At 37.4% G+C, this 25,317-nt stretch overlaps 1 pseudogene; it reads right to left on the bottom strand.

The window, feature by feature from the left end:
- Nucleotides 1-1,068: 1,068 nt before the first annotated feature.
- LOC102136111 (zinc finger CCHC domain-containing protein 9 pseudogene) lies at nt 1,069-2,868 on the bottom strand (annotated as a pseudogene).
- Nucleotides 2,869-25,317: the final 22,449 nt, after the last annotated feature.

Raw genomic sequence — 25,317 nt, 5'->3', positions numbered from 1 at the left:
TTTGTGTTTGTATTTAACCTTTCAGAAGAGGCAAAAATATTATTCAAAACAATATTTGGTGAATATGATTGAGCCTTATTACTTCTGAAAGAAAAGAAGGAAATCAAGAAGTCTGGATATTTTGTTAAGTGTACAAAGCGGGAAGGGAACTAGAATTTGCTTTCTGTGATATTAAATGTTTTTTTCAGTTCTCTCAGCTAAACTTTAAGATCTTTATAAGGAAGACATCAATTTCTCTGTTTTACAGACCCAAAAGCTAAAGTTCAGGCGGTTGAATAACTCTCTAAAGGCCCCACAGATGAGTAGCAGAGCTGGAACCCAAAGTCCATTTTTTTATTGCATCTCAATGACTGGAGATGAGTTCTAAAGAAAGAGTCTATAACAATGTAGTTCTTTGGGGAGCAAAGTCATCCCTCCAAGAAGACATTCAACACTGTAGTCAGAAGGAGAAAAACAACTGAATACCGGGACATATTGCCAGTATATAAAGAATTATTACACATAACCAGAATGAATGAGAAAATAATGGTGCCTGTTAATGTGGGAAAACTGAACAATAATTCAATGTAACTGAACAAATAAATATTGGTATTGCTCTTATCAAATAAATAATATCCATCAATGCAGACAAAGATGTTTTACCATCAAATTCATATAAATTAAAATATTTTGTTACATACTTATATGTAAATAACTGTCTTTTTTAAACAATATAACGAAAACCGCCCCTTTGTTTAGGGGTATTTTATATTTATGCATAATTTTGCTTTTATTAAAGATGACTGTTACAATCAGGTATATAACCACTTAGTTATATCTATGTTCTGCCTCTTAAAACATGTTCTTAGATAAACCATTTAATCATCTTATTCTTTTCTTCAATTTTCTCCAAACAGTGGTAGAAGTATTATTTGATGGACAGAATAAAGGAAACTGTTTTTGACCACACCAAGATCATACTGATATCTACGGTATAGTCCTGGCTACAAGGAAGCCCAACTCTAACTTGTGAGATGGGCCTAGTTTAGGAAGTAACAATGAGGTGGTAACTAAGGATAGTGCTATTTGTTACCAAAAATTAACAACTTTAGGTATTTCTGTTTTGGGTTTCTGCAGTTCAGGTACATCCAAAATTTCTTTATAGTCTGCACTCATTCCCTTTGCCCAGCAACTGACTGTGACCATTTGGTCTGAATTCTGACTTTAAGGGCAATCTTTCTTTAAATGTTTCACAGAGCCACAAAGTTTGCAACCACCACCCTCAGCATAGAGTCCTTTGGGATTATCAGGACAAGATCTAGACAGGCTCCCCATTTCTCCGCAAACAAAACATGTTGCAAAAAGAAATTCACCAAGACCCGGGTGTACTTTAGCCTTACATTTGGTTGTTTCATGCTCTGTGGACCCACACCTGTAACATTCCAGTGCCCGTATCTTGATTTTCAAGGGCAGCAGGGCAATCTGCAATTCCATGATGTGATTTTCTACAATGGAAACACACCATTGTGTTTTTCTTTGCCATTTGTCTTTTTAGTCTTCTTCCTTCCCATCGACTGTCTTTTTTTTTTTTTTTAATTATACTTTAAGTTCTAGGGTACATGTGCACAACGTGCAGGTTTGTTACGTATTTATACATGTGCCATGTTGGTGTGCTGCACTCATTAACTCGTCATTTACATTAGGTATATCTCCTAATGCTATCCCTCCCGACCCCCTCCCCACAATAGGACCCGGTGTGTGATGATCCCCTTCCTATGTCCAAGTGATCTCATTGTTCAATTCCCACCTATGAGTGAGAACATGCAGTATTTGGTTTTCTGTTCTTGCGATAGTTTGCTGAGAATGATGGTTTCCAGCTGCATCCATGTCCCTACAAAGGACACAAACTCATCCTTTTCTATGGCTGCATAGTATTCCATGGTGTATATGTGCCACATTTTCTTTATCCAGTCTATCACTGATGGACATTTGGGTTGATTCCAAGTCTTTGCTATTGTGAATAGTGCTGCAATAAACATACGTGTGCATATGTCCTTATAGCAGCATGACTTATAATCCTTTGGGTATATCCCAGGTAGTGGGATGGCTGGGTCAAATGGTATTTCTAGTTCTAGATCCTTGAGGAATCGCCACACTGTTTTCCACAATTGTTGAACTAGTTTACAGTCCCACCAACAGTGTAAAAGTGTTCCTATTTCTCCACATCCTCTCCAGCACCTGTTGTTTCCTGACTTTTTAATGATTGCCATTCTAACTGGTGTGAGATGGTATCTCACTGTGGTTTTGATTTGCATTTCTCTGATGGCCAGTAATGATGAGCATTTTTTCAAGTGTCTGTTAGCTGTATGAATGTCTTCTTTTAAGAAGTGTCTGTTCATATCCTTTGCCCACTTTTTGATGGGGTTGTTTTTTTCCTGTAAATTTGAATGAGTTCTTTATAGGTTCTGGATATTAGCCCTTTGTCAGATGAGTAGATTGCAAAACTTTTCTCCCATTCTGTAGGTTGCCTCTTCACTCTGATGGTAGTTCCTTTTGACTATCTTTCTTTAAAGCAACTGCAATTTCCTCCCTTACTTCCTTACTGTCTGCGGCTATAATTTGCCCATTATGAACCATCTGTGAATTCTGTCTTAGGTATTCCATGACTGCATTCACATCTTTATTTAAGTACTCTTTTTTCTCTTTGTTATTTTTGTGTTTTCCTTGGTGTTTGTCATTTTTAAGGGATAGCCTATTGGCTTCAAGTTGTTTACACTTTGGTAGGTTCTGGCTTGTTCCCTCAAAGGATCCCTTCTTCATGTCCTCCCATGGTGTTATAGGCAAAGGTCTCTTGTTACATGCAGTACTAACTTGTGCCCACCTGGTCATAATTTCATCAGAGGTACCTCACTGTGCTGCCGCGCAACTTCTTACCACCAACTCTCTTATTTTTAACAGAGATATGAATGATTTAATAAATAAGGTTATTTTCTCCCTAACCAATAAATAAATGAGAAGCATGTATTTAAAGAAGGGACATCACATTGCCAGTTTGCCCTGAGTCCTCACCAGACATAGTTCAGGTATGGTTTGTGTCATGTTTAATTTGTTGGAGTTCCCACAGCATGCTGTTCTGCATCTCTCCACATCTGTCCTCTGTATTCCCTTTGTTGGAAATGCCTCCCTCATTCCAACTCACCCCTTATGTTTTTGTGTTTAGATTAAGCGTTACCTTCCCCAGGCAGCCTCCTCTGCTATCCTCCAACTACAAATTGGATCAATTGTCCTTTATCAGGGCTCTGAAGCAATATAATAACATATCAGTTCAATTGTATTTAACATAAATTTATTAAACAGATAACTCAAAAAATAAATGAGTGAACATTGGTTCATATAAATTCCTTTGCACTTAGTGTTAATAAAGCTATCCTGTATCTCTTAAGAGACCTAGGCCTTTCTCTTTATGTAAATATGCAAAATAAATTTTACTTCATGATGGCACAATTCTCTTTTCTTAGCAAAACAGCACAATGTAAATGCAGTTATTTTATTAAATGAGAATTAATGTCAAAGACACACCTTCCAACCTAGATTTAAAGATTCTAAATGCTCAGGAATCTAATTCTCTGGAGGTCTCTAAACTGTGATTACAAACACTTAGTTGTGGTATTTATCACCTCTAAATATTCCATGTTCCTGTGCATTCTAATTTTGACTTTTTTTTTCTCTGAAATATTCCCTTTAGTTGACTCAAGCAATGGCAGACAGATGTAACTGAGGACTCATTCCTTAGAATTAAAAAACAGACGACAACAGAGGTGTCAAAAAAAAACCAAAGTAAATTATAGTTACTGAGATTTTTTTTACAAAGCTGTTCAATGTCCTAAGATCAGAGCAACTCAAATGTGAATATATGAAGGCGTTATATCATAGTGTTTTCGTCACATATTGTAGCAATGCATGAGTGCTGTGGTATGCTATTTGGCCAGGCTGCTGGAATTTAATAGATTCTAGTTGAAAGTGTCACAATCTTCAGGGGAGGAAAACCAAATGCTTGCTCTTGGGTACAAGTTATGATTTTGTCACTATCACCTGTGTCACCTTAGTCAACTCATTTTAACTTTTAAATGTTAGCTTACTTACTTGTACTACAGAGATAATTCTATCTTCCTTAGAAGTTTCTATAACAATGAACTGAGAAAATGAATATTTGGGTGCCACAAAATAAATATATGGGTGCCACAAGAGAGGGTTAGCTGTTTCCTTTGCAATGTAGGGATATTTTGGGGGAAAAAGATCCAAATGCTATTGCCATCACTCCACAAACAGACTTTATAACGACAACAAGAATGCATTCACCACAACACTGTGAATCTTCTCTACCAATGTTCCTCCCTTCTCCATCCTTCTTTTCACAGACATAGCTCTGCTATACGAAAACAAGGTCTCTAAGCTCCTTCTATTCATTCTCTTTTTCCTCCTCCCCCTCATGGTTAGGTGAAACTTGCATTCCCAGATACTTGTATTTTGTGAACCCATATTATTATTTTAATGGAGGACTAAGAGGGTTAGCTGTTTCCTTTTCAATGTAAGGATATTTTGGGGGAAAATATCCAAATGCCATTGCCATTACTCTACAAAGAAAGACTTTTTAACGACAGCAAGAAGAATATAATCTCAGAAAAAAAATGGCTATTTAAGTTAAATACGTTTAATTTAAATTTTTATTGTGAAAAATTAACTACTGGTGTTGATTTCCTTTTTCTCATTGTACCCCGTGACTGTTGGCAATTTGATTGGGAACCAGCACTTATCTGCACGCTAGCATATGGACCAATAGACCCCAGAAGTCCCATCTCCAGGTAGACATCTCCTAGGCACAGCAATGGCAGGACATTACAGAGCCCAGGCGCCTAGGTGACTGGGCAAGTCTTCTCAAAAACTAAGGAAGCCGAGTAAGGAGAGTTGTGTGGCTTTACTTGCCTCAAATATGTCAGGAGTAATACCTTGTAACAGGGATGCCCTTCAGTCTTTCAGAGTAAGTGCTAAATGAGTATTTTATTTGGGAGGTAGGAAGGGATAAAGAGAGAGAGAGAGAGATTTCCAAGTAGCATTTGAAGACTCCCAATTCCTCTACAATGGCTTAGGCTGAACTACAATATGGATGCATTTGTTGCTGTGGGTATGTATTTGTGCATGTGTTTACATGTGTAGGTGTGAGTGCATGTGTATGTGAGTGTATGCATACAGGGGTTGAAGCACAGTTATTAAGCACATCTGATTTTGCCAATACCTTCAGGTGCTAATCTTCCCTCAAAAAGAGCTTTCTTTTGAGTTGATAGGTGCAGCAACACCACCATGGCACATGTATACCTATGTAACAAACCTGCAAGTTCTGCACATGTATCCCAGAACTTAAAGTAAAATTAAAAAATAAAAGAGCTGTCTTCAATGCATGCTATAATATGCGAATTAGAGGCTCTATGAGAAGAACTATGGTTTTCAAATCAAATACTGAATTTCAAATGTTCTCATACATCAAAGAAGACCTAAGGCTAGCCCATGTGGCTTAGAGGTGACAATATATCATCAAAGAGCTAAATAACTGACCGTGGTACTGAAGGGACTAAAACATTCTTTCCCTGTCTCAGCCTTCAAGTGGCAGGTCACTGCTGAAGACTTGAAGGAAGAGAGATTGGACCTTTTAAGATATTTGGTAACTTCTGTCACCATAGTTTGTATATATTCCCCTACTATTGAACTGAGATTGCTAATAAAATCAGACAAATCAAGGTTTAAATTGTAGCTTTGGCATGTGTGAACTCGGGCAAGTTATTTACTTTCTCTGGGCCTCAGCTTCTGCATCTGTGAAATGGGCCATCACAGTGGATTATCTCACTTACAATGAAGGATAATTATGAAAATTAGAAATAATAAATCTGAAGAGCCTGTCATAGTGCCTGCCACATCATCAAAGATTTTCAATAAAAGCTAACTTAATATATTTACTCAGTTATATTCATTATGTCAGGAAGGATGCCAGATGCCAAGTGTAGCAGGGCAGTTTTTACATTTAGGAGCACAAAATTTGGCTTAGGTTCATGGATGTTTTTATAACCTTAAGTGAATGACTGTTTCCTTCTGCCGCCATTATTTCATCTGAAATATGATCAGCTTATACTGGTTGATTTCTAAGGAATTTTAAACTCCGACATCCTATTTTTATGGTACTATGAATGAATTAATTGGCATGGGTTTTAGTAGGAGGCTCTCTTTTTCTTTTCCTTCACTCTTCTACATCCTTACTGCTCCTTCCTTAATCAGCCACAGCACTGACTTCGTTCCTATTCTCTTTTTCTCTGTTTTCTACCCTTCCAATCCACTGACAACCCTGTTGTCAAAGGGAATTTTTGGAAGCTCCAATTTGTTAAATTGCTCCAATTCAGTAAAATCTAAATTGCTTTAAGTCTCAATCCCTTTTTCCCATTTGCAGACTAAAGTCTTTGTTTGTTAGTGTGAGATTTAAAGTTCTACAGTCAGCATCTGTCCACATTTTTAAATATACTTCATTAGACTAATATTTTAATGCCTATTACTTTAAGCCAAAATAAAAGTAATGCTAATTGCAAAATTGTAGAGAATTCAGGTGATAATCAGATACAATACAAAATCAAAAAAGTTAAAAACCATTCTTAATTCCACTCTTGAAAGAAAACCAGTAACATGATGTGTATTATTCTAGTTTTGTATCCATTTATACCTGTGGTCAGATGAAAATTTTAAAATTTACACATGTGTCTTTTCAAGATACCTTGTAACTCTCTTACATTTGTCTAGCTATTTCAGAGGCATCCATTTCTCTAAAAGAGAGTCATTAAAGCAGAATGCAAACAGAAAACAAAGGTTTAAATAATTAAGCATATGAACAAACATTATTTAGAAGTGAGTGATTTGTCAGATTTTCTGCCTCTCTGTTCTGCTCCAATGCCCTCCCTTCAAAAACAAACAAACAAAAACACCCCCAAACCCTACTAGAAGTCCTGAGGCATAGGGGATGATAAGATGCTCAAATGGGTTTGGCTATGTGTGAGAAGTCCTGTATGTCACATGTTAAAGTAGAACTTGGAGACCCAGAAAGACTCTAAATATCCACCATCCTCCATTTCATGGAAGGTATAGAGTAGAAATGACTGTGTGAGATATCCAAATAGAAGCATTTCTAGAATCTCTCAGAGGTTCCTGAGGCCCAAAAGTGGTCTGGAGGTGGCCACACATTTGCTGTGAACTAGAGATGGGAGCAGAAGCAGCCGAGAGAAGAGTAGGCACAGAGAACCTTCTGGGAGGAAGAAGATTCAGCACAGAGCTGTAGGGACCAAAAATGGAAGACTACAGGGGAACAGGGTGTTTCACAGATGCCAACATGGACAAGAGACAATGACCACAAGCCAAGTTCCTCTCCTCACCATGGGTTGGCATTGTGTAAATATCACAGAATTTGCATCTAACCCAAATACAAACATACTTCATTTTATTGTGTTTTGCTTTACTGGGCTTTGCAGATAATGCTTTTTGTTTTTTTGTTTGTTTACAATTGAAGGTTTGCGGCAACCTGCATCAAGCAGGACTAGCATACCATTTTTCTAATAAGATGTGCTCACTTTGTTAGCATTTTCAGCAATAAAGTACTTTTTACCTAAGATATCTATGTTTCATTTTAGAATAATGCCATTGCACACTTAATAGACTACAGTATAGTAGAAACATAACTTGCATATGCACTGGGACACTAAAGAATTCCTGTGACTCACTTTATTGTGACATTTCCTTTATTACTGTGTTCTGAAAACTAACCTGCAATATTTGCAAGGTATGTCTGTATATGAGAGAAAGACTTTTTGAATTGAATGAAATTTCATTTCTACCAATTGGCCAAACAGGAAATCAAAACAGAAAATGGGTTTATAAATGGAAAAATAAGTTACATTTTTGCATACCCAACCTTGTGGACTGAGATTCACAGAACTGAAGAACTATAGTCCTTTTCCTTAGACTTACTGGTCTCTAAAATGCCTTTAATGTAGGACACATTCAGTTGCCTCTGTCTGAAATACTGCCACGTCCTCGATTTTCTCTAATTAAAAATATCTGCTCAGTCTTTAAGACTTCTCTAAATAAAATGATTTGCCCTTTCACAGGCCTCTCCAAAATCCCCTAAGTATGGTGAGTCCTCTTGCACTACACAAACTCCCAATATAGCAGTTATTTTCATAACCGTGATTATTACATGTATTTCACTAAACCAAGATTGGTGAGAAAATGAAACCTTATCTTCTATCCTTTGTTTCTCAGAGCTTATCACAAAACCTTGGCATCTTGCAGACCTCAATGTATGTTTGTTGAATAAATGAATTGAATTGAAAGGTGGTAACCTGAGGATAATACCGGAGGGGAAGACCAGAGAGATAATGATGAGTAGAAAGATGTTGTGGAGTGCAAGTCATCTTGTTATTTAAAAAATGACCTACCCATGTATCATCAACCCACAAATCCTGTTATAATAACAATAAAAATAATTTATCTATTTGTCTTTGCTTCACTCAATGGTCTACATTGAACAAATCTTCTCCCAAAAAAGAGCCAGTATCTGGACTTTCCATTTCCCTAATTAAATTTAGAGACATCTCCAAAATAGGAAAAATGCTGAATTTTGACAATTGTCAGTTATCTCTTATTCTGTTCCCATGGGGTATGGTAAATTTCCCTTATCCTGATTTCTTACATCTTGGCTGCTTTGAATCTATTTGACTTTTTCATTTCATTCATTTTTAGGACTTTCTTTTAGCTTATGTGAGAATTACCCATTCCAATTTTCTGGATTTTAGAGCCCCAGTATTGGACTAGTTCCCAGGTTCCCTGCATTAAAGGAATAAAACAAAGAGGCAGCCAACTCAGCAAGTCATGGTCCTCTCATTTACAAAATTACAGAGTTAGAGCTCAATAGATACCTTTTCTTTGAAAAGCGAGAATGATTGTGTAGGAATCATCTGGGGGACATACTTCACACACAGACTTGTGGACATTCCTCTAAGTGAGAATTGTGAGTGTGCCCAGGGTGGGTCCTGTTATCTTCAGCAGTCATGGGACAATTTAGACTTTCAGCCAGGTCTGAAATCCACTCACTCCTGTAGGTACTCCCTAGTGTTCCTTCTAGTCTGTTATAAATGATAATACAATTGAGAATTTCAGCTCCAGATACCAGCAGGGAAGTTTATTTTGAGACAGTGCCCCTCAAGTCTTAACCTCTACATTTCCTTGTGGGAATAACTTTTGATGTTGAGACTAGTTGATCTAAGGTGAGCATCAGAGCAGGCAACCTAAGCATAAACTTTAGGTTTATACAGCAAGTTGTTAATTCTTAAAGCCTTTTATTTTTATTATATGTCTCAGTCCTCTTTATAACCCTAGAATTCATCAGGGAGGAGGTTATTGTTTCAGGTTTTGCAACGCAAAATTTTGAGACTCAAAATGCCCATGTCTTTTCTCCTTCACAGTTTGGTGAGTAAACCAGCAACATCAGCTGGGAAATTTTTAGAAACGCAGAATTTCAGGTTCACACTAGTCCTATTGGACAAAATCTGGAATTTAACAAGATCCCTGGGTGATTTTCTTTTTCATTTGAGAAGCATTCAATAATGTGATTTTCCAAAACTCCTGTGTCAGGCAGAGCTCATGGTGAGCAAAACCATCAGAAAAAGAAGAGATCATTTATAAGGAGAAATGTGATTGCAGCCACTAAATCAACAGTCAGGTTGGGCACCATTTTCTTGGTGAGAAAGTTACAGGTCACAGGCAAGAAGTCAGGACTGTCAGCAGCCTCTTCATCAAATACCCAGACAAGGAGCAAGAGAGAGGGGCAGAGGTAATGAAGCACTCCCTTCAGGGATGATCCTGAGAGGAGAGCTTCTTTCTGCTGACAGGTAAGGGAGCCTGTGTGTCTCTCAGGTCTGACCTTGAGTTTTATTCCTATAGAGAAACAGAAGGGAAGAAGAGAAGGGGAAAACTGAAAATGTGACATCACCCAACCTGTAATTAATCATGTTCTTTAGTTGGTCTCGATAAGCCTCAGTAAATTTTTAAAAAGAGAATACCTGACATCTTCCCTGTTAATCTCATACCTTTTCCTGATAGCTGTAACTTTTTTGAAAATACTTGATATCAGAAGTGTCCATGCCTTTCTTCATTCCTTTATTTCACAAGCACTGGCTGAGTATTTTCTGGATGCTCAGTGCTTGGGAAATGAAAATGAAGGGCATAGATTCTGTCATTCTGGTGCAATGAGGAAGAGAATCAAGGAGAGGGGTAATTTTAGTAAAACCATACTACCTTATTTCATGTTACCTCAGGAGGGGATGTGCCTTTTGAGTTTCTCAAAAACTCAATGAATGGGGAGAAAAGAAAATGTTCCAACTAGCTCCAGCCAGATAAAATCCAGACAGACTGTGATGAGTGTAAGTTGCACACCTATCCATGTGGTTAGAGGATGAGAAACTCTGGGACAGTTTGGGCTACCAGGCCATTTCTGTATTTGTCGAGAGAAAAGAGAAGATATATACATATATATATAATTATTATATAAATATATATCATATGTAAAATATATATGATAAAGAGTGTTGGAAGGTGCTATATCCAGCAAATAATTAGTGTCTAATATACCTTCACATCTAAACTTCAGGTTCGTTTAAGAGCAAGAATCTGTCTTTAGTTCTAGGTTCACCATGACAGCTATCACAGTGACAGGTACATGCAAAACAGGTACTAAAGAAATATCTGCTGATCGAACCAAAGGAGTGTTCAGCAAATTTTCATTTACCAAGTAAGTACGTATAACCCTTCTGGGCTGGGCGTGGTGGCTTATGCCTGTAATCTCAGCACTTTGGGAGGCCGAGGGGAGACAGATCACTTGAGGTCAGGAATTCAAGACAAACCTGGCAATATGGTGAAATCTCACCTCTACTAAAAATACAAAACTTAGCCAGATATAGTGGCATGCGCCTGTAATCCCAGCTACTCGCAGGAGAATCACTTGATCCCAGGAGGCGGAGATTGCAGTGAGCCAAGATTGCACCACTACACTCTAGTCTGGGCAACAGAATGAGACTCCATCTCTTTCTCTCTCTCTCACTCACTCTCTGTCTTTCTCCTCTTCTCTCTCTCTCTCTCTCTCTACACACACACACACACACACACGCACACCCCTATACACATATATCTATATCTATATCTATACATATATCTGTATCTATGTGTGTGTGTGTGTGTGTGTGTGTGTGTGTGTGTGTGTAAAACCCTTTTGACAAGCAGGAACTCTTTTGCTTTTAGCATCAAACACAGGTAGACACATATCAATGTCCATATCCTATTAACTCTCTTGCTTTCCTGTTCTGTGGAGTTGTCTAGCAATATTCTGTACAAGACCTATTTCCAATGATCATTGTAGTATCAGATATTGAGGGAAATTAGCACTTGTATTATTTCACTTATTATGTCACTGTGTCTGGGCAGAGAGAGGTGTCTCTCTCATTCTTCATATAAGGTAAACTAGGCAGCAGGTTAGACTGAGACCATGTCACAATTTATGCTGGCTAATTTCTGAACAGAACCTCAATCTGACATTAACTCCAACCAACTATGCTGCTTTTTTCTTTTTTCTTTTTTTTTGTATTATTTGGGTAAATGTCCAATCTTTCTCTCCTGTTACATTTTTTTCTTATTAGTATGACTAAAGATTTATCAATATTATTTATCTTTCCAAAGCACTGGATTTTTGGTTTGATGTTTTCTACTGTTTTTCTGGTTTATTTTATTTTATTCCCTTTTGCTCTTCTCTTTAATATTTCCTTTTTGGATTTAATTTGCTCTTCTTTTTCTAGTTTATTAAGGTGAAACTATAGATTATTGATTTGACAACTTTGTTTTTTTGAGATAAGGTCTGGCTATGTCACCCAGGCTGAGGGGAAGCTGGGGTATAGTGGCACGCTCATAGCCCACTGTAGCCTCTGCCTCCCAGGCTCAAGTGATCCTCCCACCTCAGCCTCCTAAGTAGCTGGGAATACAGGTGTGAGCCACCATGCCTAACTAATTTTGATATTTCTTTTCTCTTTTTTCTTTTTCTTTCTCTTGTTGGTACAGACGGAGTCTCACCATGTTGCCCAGGCTGGTCTCGAACTCCTGGGCTCAAGCTATCTTAGCTCCTCGGCCTCCCAAAGTGCTGAGATTACAGGTGTGAGTCACCAGGCCTGGCCAACTGTGCTGCTCTTTAAGATCATTTTAATTCTGCTTTAAGATTTGAGAAGGACAAACTGTGCCACTAAACAATTGTAGTCATTTAAGTTGAAAACAATCAAGCAAGCAGTCTTTATGTTACCTTAGTTTATTTCAACTTCTTTATTTCTATACTGATGTCAAGGTGAGTGTGTGTGTGTGTGCGCGTGCGTGCACGCGCGTGCGTGCATTACCCCGATGAAGTAATTGCTGCAGATTCCTGAAGGTCACATACTTTTGGATTATTTTGTATGTGAATGTGTGTGTGTGTATAAATCAATGGATTTTATCTACCCATAACTCTGGATTCACAGCACCCATAACTCTGGATTCACAGCACTCATAATTGAAGAGACACCAATGAGAACCATACTCATCCTATAGCCAATATTCTAAATATCTAATTAAAAACTAGCAACATAATGGGAGCTCTAATGCGGAGGTTCCTGAAAGAAATACATTTTAAGCTAGGTTTGGTTGGGAACTGAGTGGCAAATACACACTTGATCACAAAAAGCAATGCTAGATATTCTAAAATGGATAGTATTTGGTATCTGGCAGGTACTAAAAATAAACTCATTTAGTAAAGTGCAACGGTAAAAAAATAATGAAAGACTTCTGTTTCTGGGAACATGGTGTGGAAGTACATTTCCTTATTCATCCCACTAAATACAATTGAAAACCTTATATTTTATATAAAATAAATATAGCAATACTCTGAAAGGTAGAGAAAAGAAGGCAGACCAGCTAGGGACCTCAGGACCCAAGGAGCTACAAAGTGGTGAATTCTAGGGTTTTCTTTTTGCCTTACATATACTTGCCTTGGAGTTGAAGAAGCCAGCAATCTGGAAATGCCCATGGTCACAAACAATTTAAAAACTCCTACAATTTCAGAGCCTATTATTGGTCTATTCAGGGATTCAGCTTCTTCCTGGTTTAGTCTTGGGAGGGTGTATGTGTCCAGGAATTTATCCATTTCTTGCATAGAGGTGTTTATAGTATTCTCTGACAATAGTTTGTATTTCTGTGGGATCGGTGGTGATATCCCCTTTATCATTTTTTGTTGTGTGTATGGGATTCTTCTCTCTTTTCTTCTTTATTAGTCTTGCTAGGGTCTATCAATTTTGTTGATCTTTTCAAAAAAAAAAAAAACAAACAGCTCCTGAATTCATTGATTTTTTTGAAGGGTTTTTTTGTGTCTCTATCTCCTTCAGTTCTGCTCTGATCTTAGTTATTTCTTGCTTTTTTTTAGCTTCTGAATATGTTTGCTCTTGCTTCTCTAGTTCTTTTAATGGTGATGTTAGGGTGTCAATTTTAGATCTATCCTGCTTTCTCTTGTGGGCATTTAGTGCTATAAATTTCCCTCTACACACTGCTTTAAGTGTGTCCCAGATATTCTGGTATGTCGTGTCTTTGTTTTCATTGGTTTCAAAGAACATGTTTATTTTTGTCTTCATTTCGTTATGTACCCAGTAGTCATTCAGGAGCAGGTTGTTCAGTTTCCATATAGTTGAGTGGTTTTGAGTGAGTTTCTTAATCCTGAGTTCTAGTTTGATTGCCCTGTGGTCTGAGAGACAGTTTGTTATAATTTCTGCTCTTTTACATTTGCTGAGGAGTGCTTTAAACTATACTACAAGGCTACAGTAACCAAAACAGCATGGTACTGGTACCAAAACAGAGATACAGACCAATGGAACAGAATAGAGCCCTCGGAAATAATACCACACATCTACAACCATCTGATCTTTGACAAACCTGACAAAAAAAGAAATGGGGAAAGGATTCCCTATTTAATAAACAGTGCTGGGAAAACTGGCTAGCCATATATAGAAAGCTGAAACTGGATCCCTTCCTTACCCCTTACACAAAAATCAATTCAAGATGGATTAAAGACTTAAATGTTAGACCTAAAACTATAAAAACCATAGAAGAAAATCTAGGCAATACCATTCAGGTCATAGGCATGAGCAAGGACTTCACGAGTGAAACACCAAAAGCAATGGCAACGAAAGCCAAATTGACAAAAGGGATCTAATTGAACTAAAGAGCTCCTTCACAGCAAAAGAAACTACCATCAGAGTGAACAGACAACTTACAGAATGGGAGAAAATGTTTACAATCTACCCATCTGACAAAGAGCTAATACCCAGAATCTACAAAGAACTTAAACAAATTTACAAGAAAAAAATCAAACAACCCCATCAAAAAGTGGGCAAAGGATATGAATAGACACTTCTCAAAAGAAGATATTAATGCAGCCAACAGACACATGAAAAAATGCTCATCATCACTGGTCAACAGAGAAATTCAAATCAAAACCACAATGAGATACCATTTCACACCAGTTAGAATGGCAATCATTAAAAATTCAAGAAACAACAGGTGCTGGAGAGGATGTGGAGAAATAGAAACACTTTTACACTGTAGGTGGGACTGTAAACTAGTTCAACCATTGTGGAAGACAGTGTAATGGTTCCTCAAGGATCTAGAACTAGAAATAACATTTGATCCAGCCATCTCATTACTGAGCATATGCCCAAAGGATTATAAATCATGTTGCTATAAAGACACATGCACACGTATTTTTATCGTGGCACTATTCACAATAGCAAAGACTTGGAACCAACCCAAATGTCCATCAATGATAGTCTGGATTAAGAAAATGTGGCACATATATACCATGGAATACTATGCAGCCATAAAAAAGGATGAGTTCATGTCCTTTATAGGGACATGGATGAAGCTGGAAACCATCATTCTCAGCAAACTATCGCAAGGACAGAAAACCAAACACCGCATGTTCTCACTTATAGGTGGGAATTGAACAATGAAAACACATGGACACAGGGTGGGGAACATCACACACTGGGGCCTGCTGGGGTGAGGGGGAAGCGGGGAGGGATAGCATTAGGAGATATACCTAATGTAAATGATGAGTTAATGGGTGCAGCACACCAACATGGCACATGTATACATATGTAACAAACCTGCACGTTGTGCACATGTACCCTAGAACTTAAAGTAAAAAAAAGAAAAAAGAAACCAACAAAATCTTGTGCCTTTCTTTTCTGGAAAACAAACAACACCCTCCTGGGGTAGTGCCAGAGAGGGCTAAGGAAGCTAAGGTGTTCATCCCACCAGCCAATGATGAGTCTTCCCCTACGCCTTATGGTGTCAGTGTATACCATATGGGGAGACTGAGCTTCCAACCTCACACCAAGATGGTGTCAAAGACAACCTAGTAGAAAGTCAAGACTTTAACCCCTGCCCAGCAGTAATAAGGCCACCCCCACCGTAGTGTCAGGAAAGATCCCATGAAAAACTGGAATTCCCATCCCCAATGAGCAATAACAGGGAGTCCCCATCTCAGATGTTAAAGAGGCCAAATGGGGAATCTGAACTTTTACCTTCACTTACAGGTAACAAGATGACAGAGAAAGCTAGCTAAAACAGAAGGGTTAAATAAGTCCTAGAATCTCAATATATAATGTGAAAATATCCAGTTTTCAATTCAAGTCACTTATTATATGTAAAGCCAGAAAGATCTGAAAGTGAATAAAAAAGATATTCAATGGATGCAAACAGCAAGGTTCCAGAAATGTTAGAATTACTGAAAAGATTGTAAAGCATACATGATAAAAAAAAAAAACACTTCAATGAGTAATTACAAACATACCTGAAACAAATGAAAAAATAGAAAGCACCAGCCAAGCAATAGAAACTGCCAGTGAAGTAATAGAAGATATTATGAAGAACCAAATGGAGAGTTTAAATCTAAAAACTAAAATGAGTAAAACACTTAGTAGACGGGCTTAACAGCAGATTTTTTCCAAATGGATCAGTTCTTTGAAAACATAAACTACCACCACTCACCTAATACAAAATAGATTATTTCAATGGTCATAACTATTCATGAAATTGGATTTACAATTTTAAAACTCCCTCTAAGATATCTCCAGGACCAGATGGTTGCATTAGATAATTCTAGAAGAATTAAAGCCAATTTGACACAATGTCTTCCAGAAAATAGAAAAGGATGAAATACTTCCCAGTACATTTTATGAAACTGATAATGTTCCAATATAAAAACCAACCAATGACAGTACAAAACAAATAAAAACTACAAACCAATATTCTCATAATACACTTAACAAAATACTAGCAAATGGAATTATGTTTTATATATATCATGACCAAGTAAAATTTATTTGAGGAATACAAGGCTGGTTCTATATTCTAAATCAATTTATGCAATTACCATATTAATAAGCTAAAGAAGAGAAGTTACCTGATCATATTAATGAAAGCAGAAAAGGCATTTGACCTAATTCAATACTCATTCATGATAATAATTTCAGTAAAGTAGTTCGTTAAGAAAGAACATCTACAACAAAGCTTATATCTAAAATCATACTAAATGATTAAAGACTGAATATTTTTCCCCTAAAAGCAAAATAAGGCAAGGATATCTATTCTAACCACTCTTATTCCACAGGTTGCTAAAAGTTCTGGCCATTGTAATAAGGCAAGGAAAGAAATGAAAATGCATACAAATCTAAAAGGAAGAAATAAATGCAATGGCATGATTGTATACATAGAAATTACCAAGCAATTTACAAAAACAAAACACAAAACCTCCTAGAAATAATAACCAAGTTTAGGAAGGTTGCATAATACAAAATAAACATACAACAATTATAACTCCATACAGTATTTACTTCAGTTCTCCCCAAACTGATAATCAGGTTTAATGTAATTTCTATCAAAATCCCACCAAGATTTTTTGTGGATATGGACAAAAGTATTCTAAAATTTATATTGGAAGGCTAATGAGCTAGAATATCTCAAACTATTTTAACAAAGAAGAGTAAAGTGGAAGGACTCCATCTACCCAAATTTCAAAACTTGCTTTTTAGATACAATCATTAAGACACTGTGTGTGGTACTGATGGTGTAGTATAGATGGAGTGTGTCAGGGCTGGAGGTGTAGGCACACAAATGAATGGAACAGAAGAATCCAGAAGTATTTCCACACAAATATACCCAACTGATATTTTGACAAAAGTGCAAAAGCAATTAAATGGAGGAAAGATTGCTTTTTCAATGAATGATGGAGCAATTGGACATCCAGAGGCAATAAATAAATAAATAATAAATAAAAATAAAGCTTGGCCTGCCTCACACTTTCCACATTAATTCAAAATGGAACATGGGCTTAAATATAAAATATGTAACTATCAAGCGTTTAGAATAAAAACATAAGAAAAAAATCTTGTAAGTCTAAAGCTAGGCAAAGAGTTTATAGACTTGACACCAAAAGCATGATCCATAAAAGAAAAACAAATGATAAATTGAACTTCATAAAGATTTTTAAAATTTGTTCTGCAAAAGAACCTGCTGAGAAAATGAAAAAATAAACTTCAGAGGAAAATATATTTGCAAACTACAAATAACTAGTATTTAGATTATAATAAAGAATTCTCAAAACTCAACAGCAAATAAAACAAATAGCAAACAATTCAATTAGAACATGGGCTTAAGACATAACGAAACATTTCACAATATACGGATAACAAATAAGCACATGAATGATATAAAACATAATTAGTCATTAAAGAAGTGTAAATTAAAACCACTCTGAGTGAACAAAAATCAATTCTAAGTGGGGTGCATAACATTTCATTCCATTCACATAACATCTTCAAATGACAAAATTATAAAATGAAGAACAGGTTTGTGGATGTAGGGAGTAGGGGTGGGGAGTGGGTGTGACTATAAAAGGACAAGAGAGATGCTTGTGGTGATGGAAATGTTCTAAATCTTGGCTATGCCCATGTCAACATCTTGCTTGTATTGTACTATAGTTTTTCAAGGGGTTACCATCGGAGAAAACAGTAAAGGCTACACTGGACCTATCTGCATTATTTCTTACAACTTCATGTGAATATATAATTAATTCAAAATAAAATGATTACTAATAAAAATAATAATTAACTGTAGCTGGTTCTTATTCCAAAGAAGTAACAAAATTAATCTCAGGACAGAATAACAACTCCACAGAAATCTGTATGAAAAAGAAGTCTTCCGAAGGGCATGTTCTGAAATGAGAAATGATGGGGGTGAAGAGGGTTGAATTATCGAAAATAATAAATAATTTTGAATGGTTAGGATAATCCTAGGAGAGAAACAGTAAAGGGATCAGGAAATGAAGAAAAGGGGGAAGATGTGTGGAAGTTCAAAATCAGAGGGTCAGGAGCATATTGGCAGAGCCCCCCGAAAATAAATAAGGCCAAGGAGGATTTTCACATGGATGAAATGACTGAGGAGATGTTCTTAAAAAGGATATCTATATTTAATTTATAGTGACTTGTCATATAACAACCCTGAATTTCTCCAAATCTTCTAGAAAAGCTTTTTGGTTTGTGTTCCCTTGAAGGAGACTGGAAGACAAGAAGAGAGGAGAGACTTGCCCTTCCCCACGTGCTTGCTGTTTCTACTAGCATTAGCCTGGCAAGGGCTCTACACCGTGGTCACAGGAGACTGTTTCCAGTCTCCACATGGTCTCCTCCTCAAGATTCTACACTCCGATATCTCCAAACTCCTCCCTTTGTTATCCCATCTCATCGTTGCCCCTTCTCTTCCCTTTGTAGATGTTTGCTGCAACTGCTACCTCAGTGTTACCTTAACATTCCTTTTGCATCTTTTCTATTCCCTAATGTATTTTAAACCAAACCTTCACGTTTTTCTTTGTGTTAAATATCTTGGATGGTTTCTTTTTTCCTGACCAGACTTTAATATTATACTCATATAAATAATATTCATGAGTGCAAGATTTTTATAAGCACAGATGGAGACAAGTAGTGGACTTGGAAGATGTACAGACTGAAAGCTTCACTTCCTTTGAGACTGACCACAGGCAGAACTAGGAAAGTAATTTAGCATTGCACGAGAGCACTGCCTCAAATCAGTAGCCTTTTATGTTAATATGATATTTATGTTTTCCCAAATAATAAATTCAACTGTGTCAACGTTTTGCCCCTAGATATAAAATAACACTTTTGGGTGGCTTTTCTGCCAGGCGACCAATGAGGTTAGCATATAATTCATTTGTTTGTCTTTTAATCCAATCCGTTATGACATGGCAGAAATAATTTTACTAGAAAATGTATAATTATCATACCAAAGGGAATCAAAGATTAGAAAGACTCAAGTTGAAACCTCAATTGTGTCTTAAATGGTGCCTCTGTAGGTAATAAATAGGCCCGTATTTCATGAATTTACACTTTAATCATTGCAGTGTCTGTTTCAAGCACACAGGCATGTTATTTGTAATTGAGATACACATCCAGATTTCAGTTTAACTTGGAAGACCTCTGTAAAAAGGCTGAATATACTTAAGAGCTTCACTGAGTGGTCAAGGACAAACATGGGTTAATTCAGGGAGATGCTAGCTGTGTAAGAAAGGACTTGAAAGGATCACCCTACCCAGACATGGTAGAAACCCCAGACTAAGAAAGGACAACCAACCCTACTAAGACATGGTAGAAACCCCTGCACCAACTTCTCTTCAAGATTCCTTTCTGCCATGTTCCAGGTTTTTCTCTCCCTTCTGGTGGCACGAAACTCCATCCTCAAGAACTCTTAAATTGTTGCTTTTCAACTTCTCAACAAGGCAGAGAAGTGTGGGTAGAGAAAGGTGTTTCAGCTAATGTTTCCGAAATTGGAAAAAGGCAATCTAGGTAGGACTTCCTGTCTTGCCATTGGTGGATTCGTTTATTCTAAAGGGATTTTTTTTTTTTTGGCTCCATGCAAACTGAAAAATCTAGGCTTAGTTCTTTTTAAGTATGAATTGATTCCCAGCTCAAACAATGTTATCTACCTCTTGGTTCTGTTTCCTCAGAGCTACTTCAGTTCCCAATTCTGCCCAGAGACACCAAGGAAGCTTCACATTTACAGAATCTCATTCCAGTCTAGTAATTGATAGTTTGTTTTTCTGAAAGCTTAGGTAGAAGTCTTCAGGTTGTATCTTCTCTGGCATACCTGCTTTGAGACATGTGCCCGTTTTTAAAGTGCACTGAGTCAAGCAGGATAGAATGAGGTAACTAGGCTGGCCCAGAACACATGTTCTACTCTTGTATTCTGTGAGTGAAATCAACTTTACCTGAAGAATATGAGATGGGAGTGGGCAAGGAATGGCTCAGAGGAAAATAAGGATACCAGCACTACAAAAAGGAATGGATCTGAGTAAACAACGACAACAAAAAGACCACTATATGTTATTTCTGTTACAAAGCCATGTTGTAGCATCTCTATCTGAGTACTAATTTCTTTTCATATCTCTGATTTGTCTTCTCTGCTTTCAAAATACCTAGCAGCTGCCTGGTTAATCTGAAACTTGAGTCAGTTTATTTCTTGTTGTATTCACTGAGGATTCATCTTTGTTCTAAGATGAACCTCCATACGTGATATTGTGGGTGGTGCATAACAGACGGTTCTGTTGTCTTTTTAAGGGCATTGATAGGGCTCTTGAGAAAATATAATTTAGCAGAAGGTGGAATCTGTGTTCTCATAACTGCAACCAAGATGCCTTGACTCTAAATTAAGAAAATAAAATATCAATAACATGACTTGTCCCTAGGTCCTTTGCTTCTGATTCTAGAATTAGCAATGTCCAATTTAGAAGATCTGAGTAACCAGTACAGTTTGAAGCCTGGGGCACAGCTGTCATTAAGGTATAACTAGATGAGTCAGGCAGTTTTTGCCTACACACTGGACAACTAGCTGTAGCTGTACTTACAAAGAAGGATGGAGAGAAGAGGATGCTTGTAGAGGGGATCTAAATGCTTATATAACACAGCAGAGAGCAAGCTTTAAGAAATTGTTTTGTTGGGATTTTCATAGGAGGCTGATTACACTAGGATCTAAGTGAGATGTATCTTATTTTTCTGGGCAAAAATCCATTAGAAGAACCAAAGGAAGTTCAGAAGAGGTTTTGTGAGATAATAGAAGGAACCTGTTGTGACAGCTTGGTTATGGTTATAGAGAACTAAGCACACAGAGTCACCACGCTACCCAGACATGTTAGAAATCCCTGCGCAAACTTCTCTTCATGATGCTTTCCTGCCATGTTCCAGGTTTTTCTCTCCCTTCTGGTGGCACCAAACTCTGTCCTCAAGAACTCTTAAGTTGGTGCTTCTCAGCCTGAATCTCTCTCTTTCTCTCTCTCTCTCTCTCTCTCTCTCTCTAATTTTATGTTAAGTTCTGGGATACCTGTGCAGAACGTGCAGGTTTGTTATAGGTATACATGTGCCATGGTGGTTTGCTGTACCTATCAACCCGTTATCTAGGTTTCAAGCCCAGCATGCATTACGTATTTGTCCTAATGCTCTCCCTCCCCTTGCCCCCCTTGAATCTCTTATTTAGCAAATCTTCCTGGCTATAGCTGGTAGGCCTGGGGTGGACATGGTGTTCAAACCTAGGGACCTGGAACTGGGCCATAGAGAAAGCAAACAATTTCACCCTGAGAAGCAGCACCAAAATCCTGGATCATGATGATGCAGGAGGCTGCCATTCTTCCTCACTTCCCCGCCCCACCCCTCTTGCATTGTCAAAATATCCTCATTTCTCCTTTACTTCCTGGCCCCTTCTGCTTACAGTAAATGGAGGTGCTGCTTTTTTAGCCACAGAACACATCCATCTCATTTTGTTCATGTCCACAGTTAAACACACAGATGGTAGGCAAGAATTATAGAGGCATTTGGTGTACCAGCTAAGGAGAAGGTTACAGATGTCAAAAGTTCTCAATAGACTTGTTAATTTAACACATATATTCTCTCTGAATCATCAAAGCTAACAGAAGAAACTGATATTATGGGTAATCCAAATATAATTTGTTTGGTTTTGAAAATTGTTCTGTTCCAACATTTGAATACCAGTGTGCCTGGTGTTCAGGGAATTCACAACATGGAAGCAGCCATATGGTATCTGGTGGCCAATGGCCTCTGAAAGAACAAGTGATTCCTCAATCCTACTTCTGGTAAATGCCTCCCTGCTCTGGATCCCTCCCAGGCATGAGTAGACACATTTCCCAATCCAGTGCAAAGCATCAGCCTGAGTGGAGCTGTCTACACGTTCTCATCTCATATGGAATTCTTTCTTCTCGTACTTACAATAAGGATGACAGCAGTTGCAATGAAAGGGCCTCAAGCAAAAATAGACAACCCAAACCAACTTACATCTATCCTGCTTCCTTCCATAATAGCATAAGTTATCCTTTAGTAATTTTTCTGCCTTTAAAGATTATCTTGGGTTTATTATCCATTTGATGGTTTTAAGAATCAAAATTAATATAGCTAAAATAAACTATAGCTAAAATAGTTTTCCAAATGATTATTTGAAATGCAACCATAAAATTCACCTAAAATTCAACTCCCGTTCAGATTGACTTAAATAATTAGGGTATATTCACACCAGGAAACAGTGTGAAGCCTTTAATAAGAATGAAATTTACTATTTCTATGGGAATATTGGGCTGGAAATAAAAAGGAACGAGATAAACATATGTACATGAAAAGATGCCCATGCTAAATTGTTAAAAAGAAAGAGGAGGTTACAGTATGTTATGTATAGCACTCTGTTTTTACTAACTAATTAACTGAATATGACAGACTAATATGAGTGAAAAAAGATCTGGAAGAAAGCCTACCAAATTGTTAATGGTATTTATCTCTAAAGGATAGACTTCAATGAACAGAGATGAAGAGTTTTTACTTTTGTTGTTGTTGTTGTTGTTGTTGTTGTTGTTGTTTTGAGACAGAGTCTCATTTTGTTGCCCAGGCTGGAGTGCAGTGGTGTGATTTTGGCTCACTGCCTCCTCCACTTCCTGGGTTCAAGAGATTCTCATGCCTCAGTCTCTTGAGTAGCTGGAATTACAGGTGTACACCACCGCACACAGTTATTTTTTGTATTTTTAGTAGAGATAGGGTTTCACCATGTTGGTCGGGCTGGTCTTGAACTCCTGATCTCAAACGATCCACCCATGTTGACCTCCCAAAGTGTTGGGATTACAGGTGTGATCCACCGCACCTGGCCTACTTTTTATCTTGTATAATTCAAAAAATAGTAGAGTAATGAGTGATTTAGTGTTACTTATTCTTTTTATTTTCATATTAAGAAAGTGTTTCTACAATTCTTTGTGGTTCTGTTTGAAAATAGGATCATTCGCTTTTTTAAAGAAGCTTCATCTAAAATTCCTCCTGCTCACTTTTATGTTTCTATTAACTATCGTGTTGACAGTGTTTTAACTAACAGTGGAATTTTTTTGTATCCTTATGTATTTTTACCCTTTGATCTACTTTTGTTCACTTAAAAATCTAGGCAGTTTGTCTCAATATTTCACTTACAATTTTAATTAAACTTAATTACATTTAAATGCATTTAAGATGTCTTTAATAGTTTTGTTTTGTTTTTTTTTTTTTGAGACGGAGTCTCGCTCTGTCGCCCAGGCTGGAGTGCAGTGGCGCGATCTCGGCTCACTGCAAGCTCCGCCTCCTGGGTTTACGCCATTCTCCTGCCTCAGCCTCCTGAGTAGCTGGGACTACAGGCGCCCGCCACCGCGCCCGGCTAATTTTTTGTATTTTTAGTAGAGACGGGGTTTCACCGTGGTCTCGATCTCCTGACCTTGTGATCCGCCCGCCTCGGCCTCCCAAAGTGCTGGGATTACAGGCGTGAGCCACCGCGCCCGGCAGATGTCTTTAATAGTTAACGAAAATCATACACAATAAGGCTGAACTCAATATATAATCTTGTTATAAGAGGTATGTATCATGGGGAGACTGAATTAAAAGAACTTTCCTTTTTGTTTTCATTTATTTTAAGAACACATGCTAAGATGTGGAGACTCTCCCCAGGGTTTTCATTTTATATAACTAGTCTTAGAATGAACTGATAAATTAGTTTTATTAAAATACAAGAAGTAATTTGTTATTAAAAGTATAATATAAAAGAGGGAAAATACTACTGATAATAGTTATTGATAGTTATAGTAGTTATAATAGTTACTGATATTATAATAGTTATTGATAACTAATAGATAGATATAATAGTTATCAATAATAGATATTGAACACTTATCATTTGATGAGTACATGTACTGACTCATTTAGCCCAACTATAAAACCATGATAGTTTCTCTCCTTCCTTCCTTCCTTCTTCCTTTCCCTTTCCCTTTCCCTTTTCCTTTCCTTTCCTCCCTCTCTCCCTCCCTCCTTCCTTCCTTTCTCTCCCTCTCTTTCTTTCTTTCTTTTTTTCAGGGTCTTGCTCTGTTGTGTAGACTGGAATATAATGATACAATCATAGCTCACTGCAGCTTCAACCTCCCGGAGTCAAGCAATCCTCCCACCTCAGCCTCCTGAGTACCTGAAACTACAGGTTTGCATAATCACACCTAGCTATTTCTTCTTTCAATTTTTTTATGTTTTGTAGAGACAGGTCTGACTATGTTGCCCAGGCCGGTCTGGAACTCCTGAGCTCAAGCCATCCTCCTGCCTCAGCCTCCTAAAGTGCTGGGATTACAGGCATGAGCCATCTCACTCAGCCAATAGCTTCTGTTATTATCTCTATGTTGCAGATCAGAAAACAAGCAGAGAAAAGTTAAGTAACTTGCCTAAGGCTGACAACAAGTGAGAGGCAGAAAGGGATTTAAAGACAATTTTAAATCTAGTATTCTTCCTTAATTTCTAGAAATTAGTATTCTAGTATAAAACTGTCTTTAAATTGTCTTTAAATCCCTAGTATACTAGTATACTAGGTTATACTAGAAAGTAAGAAAGAGAGAGAGTGATTTCCCCAGGGATAGCAGGAAGGCTTCCTAGATTGGATGGTATTCTGCACTATGTCATGTATACAGTATGGTTAAGAGATGAGTATGTGGACTGGCAATTTAACAAAGGAGAAGGTTCTATTTGGAGAACACTGTTCAGGACGTAAGTCACACTGAAGGTAACTCGCTTCCAG

The sequence above is a fragment of the Macaca fascicularis genome, chromosome 14, assembly GCF_037993035.2.
Source record: "Macaca fascicularis isolate 582-1 chromosome 14, T2T-MFA8v1.1".
Lineage (NCBI taxonomy): Eukaryota > Metazoa > Chordata > Mammalia > Primates > Cercopithecidae > Macaca > Macaca fascicularis.
The sequence above is the reverse complement of the archived record's forward strand: the minus strand, read 5'-3'. Positions and strand labels throughout refer to the sequence as shown.